The sequence below is a fragment of the Myotis yumanensis genome, unplaced genomic scaffold (genome assembly GCF_028538775.1).
Source record: "Myotis yumanensis isolate MYYU_CA2020_CCGP unplaced genomic scaffold, mMyoYum1.0.hap1 SCAF_9, whole genome shotgun sequence".
Lineage (NCBI taxonomy): Eukaryota > Metazoa > Chordata > Mammalia > Chiroptera > Vespertilionidae > Myotis > Myotis yumanensis.
In genome coordinates, this window is record NW_027223760.1 from 6,304,877 (window position 1) to 6,316,087 (window position 11,211).

The 11,211-nt window shown below is 42.1% G+C and overlaps 1 pseudogene; it reads left to right on the top strand.

Moving 5' to 3' along the window:
* Positions 1–4,609: 4,609 nt before the first annotated feature.
* LOC139016710 (GTPase IMAP family member 4-like) lies at positions 4,610–9,909 on the top strand (annotated as a pseudogene).
* The last annotated feature ends 1,302 nt before the right edge of the window (positions 9,910–11,211 follow it).

The following is an 11,211-nucleotide window of genomic DNA, read 5'->3' on the forward strand; positions in this document are numbered from 1 at the left end:
TCGCTGTGTCAGCAAGGTGGGGGAGCTGAGCTAGCTCAAATAAAGACTCTTATGCTTTTGCATCAGACTGGCTGGCTCCCTGATGTGGTTTCTTGGGGATCCTGAAATCTGGGCATAACATCTACAATGTATCACATAAATATCCATATGCTTTCAGCATTGGCAAATTGTTCCTCTGTTGGAGCTGGACTTTGGTGGCTTTTTGCTTCCCCTCCCATGGTTTTCCTACTACCTTTTTCAATGATCAGCTAATGCCCTCAGGTTATCCTTAGGATGGAGCCTTCCATTGTGATGCTAACTGGATAATAATCTGAGCTTCCACCCACATTTTCCCTTAATCTTAGCCAACCTGTAGCCAGTGCTCTCAGCTTCTGGAAATTTACTTCCCTCATCCCAGGATTCTGCTTATTGAATGTGGGAAACTCTGCCTTAGAGATCATTTTGCTAATCCCTTGTAGTGTGTGGGAGATGAGGAATAACTACTGATTTTGTAGAAGCCTGAGTGTTGGCTTTACAAAATCTCTCTTCTGTTTGATTTATATTTTAAAAAATCATGTCAATTTACAGAATAGACAGCAGGGGAAATTTGAAATAGAGAGACCAGTTAGGGGGCTGCTGAGTCATGGTTCTTGATAGTAGCTTGCACTGACATGATGATCTTCAAAATGAAGAGAAGCAATCAGAATTGTGGATGGATCCAGGAGAAATTTCTAATTGCTTGGATCTGGACAGTAGGGTGAAGAGAGGAATCAAGGGAGATTCCTAGATTTCTAGCCTGAAGAATTGGGTGAATGGTGATGATGTCTCTGGAAAATAAAATGGAGTTAATAATCATGTCTGTAATATTGTGAGCATGCATCTACTGAAAGCAGAGACAGGTGGTTGTAAAACAGGATACCACTTGCAGGAATCAGTCTTACTCAAGGGCTGTGCTAACATGTACTTCCTTCTGGGAGAAACAGGATCTCAGATGTGGTTGTCTGTTGTCTTCCATGGTCCTGGTCTATGCTTAATAAATCCTGAATATGTCAACGTTACAGACACATGAAAGAGATGAGCAAGAGAATTACTAAAAAGAAATAGGGAAAGAGCTATATAAATGATATGGTGTTTAACTTAAGACACAGTTATTTTGAAAACATTGCTCATTTGATATGCTATGTATGCTGTTCTGTTATCAACTTTTAAGTGTCCTAAGAAGTACATATGCCTAACCAAATGACACTAAGAAAGTATAACTCTACTAGTGACACTCTGTATGAATTATTATTATTATTACTAGAGGCCCTGTGCACAAAAATTTGTGCACAGGGCGGGAGGTGTCCCTCACTCCTGCCTGCGCCCATTCACAGTCCAGGATCCCTTGGGGGATGTCCACATGTTGACTTAAGCCCACTCCCGGGGGATCAGACCTAAGCTTGCAGTCAGACATCCTTCTGACAGCCAGGGAGCCCTCAGGGGATGTCCAACTAAAGGCTTAGGCCCCCAAGGGATCAGGCCTAAACTATTAGTTGGACATTCTTAGTGTTGCCACGGAGGTGGGAGAGGCTCCTGACACCACCACTGCACTGGCCAGCCATGAGCCAGCTTCTGGCTGAGTGGCACTCTCCATATGGAAGTGCACTGACCACCAGGGGGCAGCTCCTGCATTGAGCGTCTCCCCCTAGTGGCCAGTGTGCATCATAGCAACCGTTCATTCTGCTGTTCAGTCAATTTGCATATTAACCTTTTATTATTATTACTAGAGGCCCAGTGCACAAAAATTTGTGCACTCGGGGGGACACGGGGGTCCCTCAGCCCAGCCTGTGCCCCCTCGCAGTCTGGGACCCCTCGGGAGATAACGACCTGCTGGCTTAGGCCTGCTCCTGGGTGGCAGGCCCAATCCCTAGGTGCAGCCCCTGGTCGGGCTGAGAACAGGGCCGATTGGGGGCTTGGGGCACCGCCGACTGTCACACTCAAGGCAGGGTCGATGGGGAGGTTGCGGCTCCACCCCCTGTCACACACAGAGCAGGGCCAATCAGGGGGTTGGGGTGCTGCTCCCTGTCACGCACAGAGCAGGGCCCATCAGGGGGGTTGGGGTTCCATACCCTGTCACGCACAGAGCAGGGCCAATCAGGGGGTTGAGGAGCTCCCCCCTGTCACTCACAGAGTAGGGCGGATAGGGGAGTTAGGACACCACCCCCTGTCACACACAGAGCAGGGTAGATCAGGGGGTTGGGGCGCCGCCCTCTATCACCCACAGTGCAGGGCCGATCAGGGGGTTGGGGCACCACCACTGTCACACTCAGGGCAGGGCCAATGGGGAGGTTATGGCTCTACACTGTCACACACAGAGCAGGGCCTGTGGGGGGGGGGGATGCAGGGGGTTGGGGCGCTGCACCCTGTCACACACAAAGTAGCAGGGCGATCAGGGGGTTTGGGCGCTGCCCCTTGTCATGCTGATCCAGTGTCAGGAGGCCTCAAGGCTCCACTGATCCCTGTGCTGGGAGGCATATTACCCTTTTACTATATAGGATAGAGGCCTGGGGGCCTAATGGTTTGCCCTGAAGGGTGTCCTGGATCAGGGTGTGGGTCCCTACTGGGGTGCCTGGCCAGCCTGGGTGAGGGGATGATGGCTGTTTGCAGCTGGTCACACACCCTTCAGGGTGGGGGTCCCCACTGGGGTGCCTGGCCAGTCTGGGTGAGGGGCTGAGGGCTGCTCTCAGGCTGGCGATTGACTGAAGCTCCCAACCGCTCCTTTTTCTTTCTCTTTTTTTTTTAATTCTGGGCCAGCTTTAGCTCTGGCTCTAGCTCTGAGGCCTTGGCTGCTGAAAGCTGGTATCTGGGTTGTTTGTGTTCTATAATCAAAACAATGTATAACTCCAGCTCTGAGATCCCGGTGGCTGAAAGCTGGTTTCTGGGGTTTTGTTTAGCTTCTATATTTGTTAGAATGTTTCAAACTGCCAGGTCAGAGGCCGGCAGTGGCAGGCGGGGAACGTTGGAGTCCGCCTGTCACTGGAGCAAGCAAGCCTCATGTTCGCTTCAGTGCATGACTGCCGGTCGCCATCTTGGTTGTCAGTTAATTTGCATATACTCACTGATTAGCCAGTGAAAAGGGTAGCCGTCCTACACTAATTACCATGTTTCTCTTTTATTAGTGTAGATATAGGATGTCCCTATTTCTCCACTTTTGCCCCCTCTACCCAGTTCTTGCCCCCCACTTCTCTGGCCATCACCATACTGTTGTCTGTGTCCATGGGTTGTGCATATATTTTCTTTGGCTAATCCCTCCTTTAAATTCACTTATTTAAAGTTTTATTTTCAGATAAGTGCTTATAACTGCACTATTATATATTTTCTATCATATCATTTGAAGGAAGATATTTTTTAGTTAAATCCTTGTAAATTTTAGCACAATTTAATAAATTATGCTAGAAGCAATTAGGAGATTTTTCATGTAATGCAGATACATTTCAATTAATATTTTATTCATTTTTAATATTTCAATTTGAAATAATCTCATACATGTAAAAAAACTATAAAATACTACAGCATATTATATGTACCCTTCACCCAATTTCTTAGGTGATAATAATTTAAACATAACCATTATACAATTAATGGAATTTGGAATATATTTTTCTTATAATCTCTTTAATGTTACTTAATCCATTTACTTTGTTTTGTTAATCTTCACCCAAGGATATTTTCCCATTGAATTTTAGAGAGAGTGAAGGGAAAGGGAGAGACACATTGATTGGTTGCCTCCTGCACATGCTTTGATAGGGACTGGGGATCAAGCCAACTGAGGTACATGCCCTTGACTGGAATTGAACCTGGGACCCTTCAGTCCACGGGCTAATGCTCTATCCACTGAGCAAAACAGGCTGCAGCTTAACTCATTTACTTTTAATCTATATTTGTCTTTATATTTAAAGTGGGTTTTGTTTTTGATTCACCCTCATAATCTGTCTTTTAATTGGTGCATTTATGCCACTGACTTTCAGAGTGCTTACTGATAGAGTTACTACCATATCAGGCGGCTTCTGGGACTGGCCTGCCTTGCTGACAGGGACCGAATCAGGTCCTGGGTGGCAAAGCAGGCTGCCTTCTTGGGCTTCTGGGGCCAGCCTGCCCTGGATGGCGGCACACTGGTGGCTCACGCTACCCCGCTCTGCATGCAGTATGCAAATTAGCAACCATCTTTGTTGGCGGTTAATTTGCATATCGTGCTGATTAGCCAATGGGAGGTGTAGCAAAGGTACAGTCAATTACCATGTTTGTCTATTATTAGATAAGATATTATTATTGTTGTTGTTGTTATATATCTAGGTATTTTATAGTAACTCTAGAGCACTATCAAAACTTTCTAGCTGTATGTCTTCAACATATTCAATTAAAATGTAGAAACTTTGTTAGATTTCTACAATAATGAGAGAATTTTAGAGACAGGAGAGGAAGTTTTAGGGAAAGGGGGTCCATGGGAGGAGAATGCATATATGACAGTCAGAGCAGCTCCAAGCTGCCAGATTATTTATCTTATATACACAGAGGATGGAGGAATGTTACAAGATAAGGGGAAAAAGAATAAGGGGCACTGGGTGAGATTTAAAACGTTGAAAATGATACCATGCATGGGATAAGGAGGAAAGGTAAGCAATTAGGAAAGCAAGGGTGACATACAATAAGGCAGGATCCAATTAGAGAACATGAACAGGCAAAGAAGCTCCCAGCATTTAGAAACCTGTTAGACAAAGAGACGCAGAGGACAAGGTTTTTCCCATCTTAGAGACAGTGGTTTTTCCCATTTGGGGACACCTCCCCAGGAGATTCCTCTTTGGGGACCCCTCCCCAGGGGGGACTTTGTATACATTCACAATAAACTTCCACATTTTTGCTAAAAATCTTTTAGTCCGGGAATTTTATTCTTCAAATTTCGTAGGACAAGAACCCACAATAGGAGTCCAAGCTTCACCATTCCACTTACCGCTAAAACGTTAACTTTAAAGTAAGGAATTTTGCTCTCCTGTGGGTCATAATCCCTGATGAAGTGGCTGCATATGTGAAATATAAAGCCATCATTTTCTTTGTGTATGTGCACCCTTTTTTTCCTGCAAGGGTGGGCTGGCTTAAATCACCCACTTACCTGGATTCTTTTTTCTTTTTTTCTTTTTTTTTAATTGCTAAACCAATTCATCTTTTATTTTTTTATATTTTTCTTTTTTTATTTTTCGCTTAAAGAATTACAAAGGGTATTACATAAGTGTCCTTTTTTCCCCCCCGCCCTTGACACGCCCCTGCCCTCCCTTACCCCCCAGTGTCTTATGTCCATTAGTTATGGTTATATGGGTGCATACAAGTCCTTCGGTTGATCTCTTACTCCCCTCCCTCCTCTCCCCCAACCCTCCCTGGCCTTCCCACTGCAGTCCGACAATCAGTTTGAGACAGCTCTGCCACTGTATTTATTATTGTTCAAAAGTTTGTAATGGTCTTAATTATCCATGAATGAGTGAGATCATGTGGTATTTTTCCTTCATTGACTGGCTTGTTTCACTTAGCATAATGCTCTCCAGTTCCATCCATGCTGTTGCAAATGGTAGGAGTTCCTTCTTTTTAACAGCAGCATAGTATTCCATCGTGTAGATGTACCACAGTTTTCTAATCCATTCATCTACTGATGGGCACTTAGGCTGTTTCCAGATCTTAGCTATGGTGAATTGTGCTGCTATGAACATCTGGGTACATATATCCTTTCTGATTGGTGTTTCTGGTTTCTTGGGATATATTCCTAGAAGTGGGATCACAGGGTCAAATGGGAGTTCCATTTCCAATTTTTTGAGGAACCTCCATACTGCCTTCCATAGTGGCTGCACCAGTCTGCATTCCCACCAGCAGTGCACAAGTGTTCCTTTTTCTCCACATCCTCTCCAGCACTTGTCGTTTGTTGATTTGTTGAGGATGGCCATTCTGACAGGTGTGAGATGGTACCTCATTGTTGTTTTGATTTGCATCTCTCGGATGATTAGTGACTTTGAGCATGTTTTCATATGTCTCTTGGCTTTCTGAATGTCCTCTTTTGAAAGGTGTCTATTTAGATCCTTTGCCCATTTTTTGATTGGATTGTTTATCTTCTTTTTGTTAAGATGTATGAGTTCCCTATAAATTTTGGAGATTAAGCCCTTATCAGATATGACGTTGGCAAATATGTTTTCCCACGAGGTGGGTTTTCTTGTTGTTTTGTTGATGGTTTCTTTTGCTGTGCAGAAGCTTTTTATTTTGATGTAGTCCCATTTGTTCAGTTTCTCTTTAGTTTCCAATGCCCTAGGAGCTGTATCAGTGAAGAAATTGTTTTGGCATATGTCTGAGATTTTGTTGCCTTTGTATACTTCTAGAATTTTTATGGTTTCCTGTTGTACATTTAAGTCCTTTATCCATTTTGAGTTTATTCTTGTGTATGGTGTAAGTTGGTGGTCTAGTTTCATTTTCTTGCATATATCTGTCCAATTTTCCCAACACCATTTATTGAAGAGACTATCTTGGCTCCATTGTATGTTCATGCCTCCTTTGTCAAAAATTAATTGAGCATATTGGTTCGGGCTAATTTCTGGACTCTCTATTCTATTCCACTGATCTATATGTCTGTTCTTGTGCCAGTACCAGGCAGTTTTGAGAACAGTGGCTTTGTAATACAGCTTGATATCTGGCATTGAGATCCCACCTACTTTGTTCTTTCTCAGGATCGCTGCAGCTATTCGGGGTCGTTTTTTATTCCAGATGAATTTTTGGAGAGTTCGTTCTAGATCTTTGAAGAAGGCCATTGGTATTTTAATGGGAAGTGCGTTGAATTTATAGATTGCTTTGTGTAGTATGGACATTTTAATGATGTTGATTCTACCAATCCAAGAACATGGCATGTTCTTCCATCTGTTTATGTCTTCCTCTATCTCTTTTTTCAACATCCTGTAGTTTTCTGAGTAGAGGTCTTTAACCTCTTTAGTTAAGTTTATTCCTAGGTATCTTAATTTTTTTGGTGCGATGGTAAATGGGATTGTTTTTCTAATCTCTCTTTCTGAAAGATCACTATTGGTGTATAGAAATGCCTCAGATTTCTTGGGGTTAATTTTGTATCCTGCTACATTGCCAAATTCATGTATTAAGTCTAGTAGCTTTTTGATGGAGTCTCTTGGGTTTTGTATGTATAATATCATGTCATCTGCAAATAAGGACAGTTTTACTTCCTCTTTTCCAATTTGGATGCCTTTTAGTTCTTCTTCTTGCCTAATTGCAATGGCTAATACTTCCAGTACTATGCTGAACAGGAGTGGTGAGAGTGGGCATCCCTGTCTTGTTCCTGTTCTTAGGGGAAATGGTGTTAGTTTTTGACCATTGAGTATGATGTTGGCTGTGGGCCTGTCATCTATGGCTTTTATTATGTTGAGGTATGATCCTTCTATTCCCACCTTGCTGAGAGTTTTTATCAAAAATGGGTGTTGGATTTTGTCGAATGCTTTTTCTGCATCAATTGATATGACCATGTGGTATTTTTCTTTCAATTTGTTTATGTGATGTATCACATTTATTGATTTACGGATGTTGTACCATCCTTGCATCTCTGGGATAAATCCTACTTGGTCATGGTGTATGATCCTTCTGATGTACTGCTGGATCCGATTTGCTAAGATTTTGTTGAGGATTTTGGCATCTATGTTCATGAGGGATATTGGCCTGTAATTCTCTTTCATTGTGATGTCTTTACCTGGTTTTGGTATTAGGGTGATGCTGGCTTCATAGAATGAGCTTGGAAGTGTTCCTTCCTCTTGAATTTTTTGTAGTAGTCTGAGAAGGGTAGGTTTTAGTTCTTCCTTGAATGTTTGGTAGAACTCCCCTGTGAAGCCGTCTGGCCCTGGGCTTTTGTTTGCTGGAAGCTTTCTGATGACTGCTTCAATTTCTTCCATAGTTATTGGCCTATTGAGGTTTTTAGATTCTTCCTGATTGAGTTTTGGAATGTTGTATTTTTCTAGGAATTTGTCCATTTCCTCCAGGTTGTCTAGTTTGTTGGAGTAGAGTTGCCCGTAGTATTGTTTAACAATCATTTGTATTTCTGTGGGGTCTGTTGTTATTTCACCTCTATCATTTCTGATTTGGTTTATTTGGGACCTCTCTCTTTGCTTCTTGGTGAGCCTGGCTAGGGGTTTGTCAATCTTGTTTATCCTTTCAAAGAACCAGCTCTTGGTTTCATTGATTTTCTGTATTGTTTTTTTTGGTCTCTATTTCATTGATTTCTGCTCTAATTTTTATTATCTCCTTCCTTCTGCTCACTCTGGGGTTTTCTTGTTGCTCTCTTTCTAATTCTTTGAGTTGTAGAGTTAGATGGTTAACTACCATTTTTTCTTGTTTTTTGAGATAGGCCTGTAGAGCTATAAACTTCCCTCTCAGGACTGCTTTCATTGTGTCCGAGAGGTTTTGGATTGTTGTGTTTTCATTGTCATTAGTGTCCAGGATGTTTTTAATTTCTTCTTTTATGTCATCGGTAACCCAATCAATATTTAATAACATGCTATTCAGCTTCCAAGTGTTTGAGTATTTTGGGTTGTTTTTATTGTAGTTTATTTCTAACATTATGTCATCGTGCTTACCTGGATTCTTAGTGGAACGAAGAAAAGTTCAATTTTGAATATAAATTGGGGGGAGGTGATCATCTACTGTGATGTCCCCAAATCAGATTTTGTGTTACTTTCCTCATTAGCTTATGAACAATAGCTACCAGCAGTGGCACACCGTCCTTCAATGACATTTAGCTTCCACAGGTCATGGGGAGAAGCCCAAGGGACTCCTGAGAAGTGCCCTGGTGTTCCCTAAGTCCTGCAGGAGGCAGGTAAGACCCAGGGGGTTCTACAGACCTCCTGTGAGTGCAGAGGTTGCTCAGAGTCGACACCAGCAGGCAATAGAGGAGGGCAATATGGTGGGGGGCTGGTAGAAGTGAAAGATTGGAGGTAAGTCTTAACACTGTGGCTTTTCCCCTGACTTTCTAGATCTTGGAAACCAAGACCTCCTAGATTCACAACTGAGTCTTCTCTTATTGGGTAATACTGGAGCAGGAAAAAGTACTAAAGGGAACAGTATCCTTGGAAAGAAAGTGTATCACCAACACCTGGGAGAAAGGGAAAAGCACATGGAATGGAGGAGAAATTGTCCTCATGGGCACACCTGGATTTTAAATATGACATACTGGATTCTACAAGGAAAAAGAGATTGATCCTTTAATCCTCCTCACTTCCCCAGGGCCTCACACTGTGCTCCTGGTGTTCACATTGGGCCAATACACAAAGGAAGAAGAAAGGGCCATGGAGAAGATGCTGGCAACATTTGGAATCAAAGCTAGGAAATACGTGATTCTCTGATTCACCCAGGAAGATGAATTAGTTGGCATGGAGTTCCATGATTACTTAAAGGAGGATCCAGAAGGAATTCAAGATCTGATGAAGCAGTTCCAGGATCATCACTGTGAGTTCAACAATAAAGCAACAGGGGCTGAGCAGGAGGCTCAGAGGGCACAGCTGCTGACCTGGTCCAGCACATGGTGATGCAGAACAAGGGAGGATGCTACACTAATAAGATGTACCAAAGGGCAGAGGTGGATATTCAGAAACAGATCAAGCTATACAAGAAAAATATAGAGCTGGGCTGGAGAGAGAAAAAAACAGCAGAGAGAGGAGTGTGGAGGGAAAATGAGAAATCTACCAGATAAACTGGAGCAGGGAAAGAAAGAGGCAGAGTGGGCAGGGTATTTGAAGAAACAGAAAATTGCTGTATTTTAAGGCAGCAAAATGCCAGAAGTGAAGTTAAAAGACAGAATGGGATACTTACTTAATCTTGAGAATAATGGAAGTTGCTTTCTTTGTATTCTCATTTTTGTTCAAGGAAGATTAAGCTAATGTAAATCTATCTATATTCCCTGTGTATTTTGGGGTGTCCCTTCCCCATATAACTCATTACCCAAATCAGACTCTTGTTTCTCTCTCATCATTAGCAATTGGTAGATATTTGATTTATCTAATGGAAGGGACACATTCTCAATTTGTAAAACTACAAACAGAAAGTATGGGTTCTCCCTATCTTCTGATCTCTTTCACAGTGACAGGAGAAAAAGAATGCAGGAGCCCCAAACCGATAACCCCAAGCTTTCTATATGCATCCTGAGTAAACTTTTCCCCTCTAGATTCTTTCTAGATTGTCAGATAATCTCCATTTCTAGTTTCTACCTCTTTTTTTGTCTTTATAACCAAAATTATCATTTTACCCATGTGGTTAGAAAAAAATCAATTGTTTGCTTTAGGTAATCTATAGATGCAGAGAGTTAGAGGTTCTTTCAAGATGAAAATAAATTTGTTGAATTACAATTTTATGGAAGGATTCAAATTGTTCCATATCATCTGCCTACTGAAGAACAATGAATTGTCTGGAAAACATATCTCTCAGTGCACAAGTATGTGAAATGCCAGAAAGAGCAAAAGACAGATTCAATAGATAAGAGAGCAGTAGTTTTGGTATATTCAGATATTTGTTTGTAGAAACTCTTTACTCAACGTCAATGTAACCACTTTGTTGAACAACTAGCTCTCTACTTTGTGAAACTAACTGTTGCCACCACACCTCAATCATCTTGAATACTAAAGCTAGATGGGTTAACTGTACTATGCTTCCCCCACCCACTAGAATTGTTTATTTTCACTATAGTATAATTTTTCTATTCTCTCACAAGTGTGCAAAACTGGAATCTGTGTTACTTGAGAAAATAGCAATAATACTTCTTCTAAGGTCACAGAGATGAATTTCACCTTTTGGTGAAAGTTCAAGTTGTTTTGAAGCTTTACTTGGTCTACCCACTAAGACACCTCTTCTCCATTCCCCTGAAAGTTTGAAACACATTCTTAACCCATCTGCCCATCAAAGACCACATCCTCCTTGAATTCATTCATTAAGTGCTGATAGAAATTGTGTGGAACCAATGTTTATGAGACATTTGTGAGTTTCCTGGTTTATAACAAATCTAATCTAAAAAATGAAAAACATGCAAATTGACCATACCTTCTCTACACCCCAAGCCACGCCCACCAGCCAATCAGAGCGACTATATGCAAATTAACTGAACCAAGATGGCAGTCTGCAACCATGAAGCTGGAGCAAGCAGGAAACTTGCTTGCCCCAGTGATGGAGGAAGCCAAGCTTCCC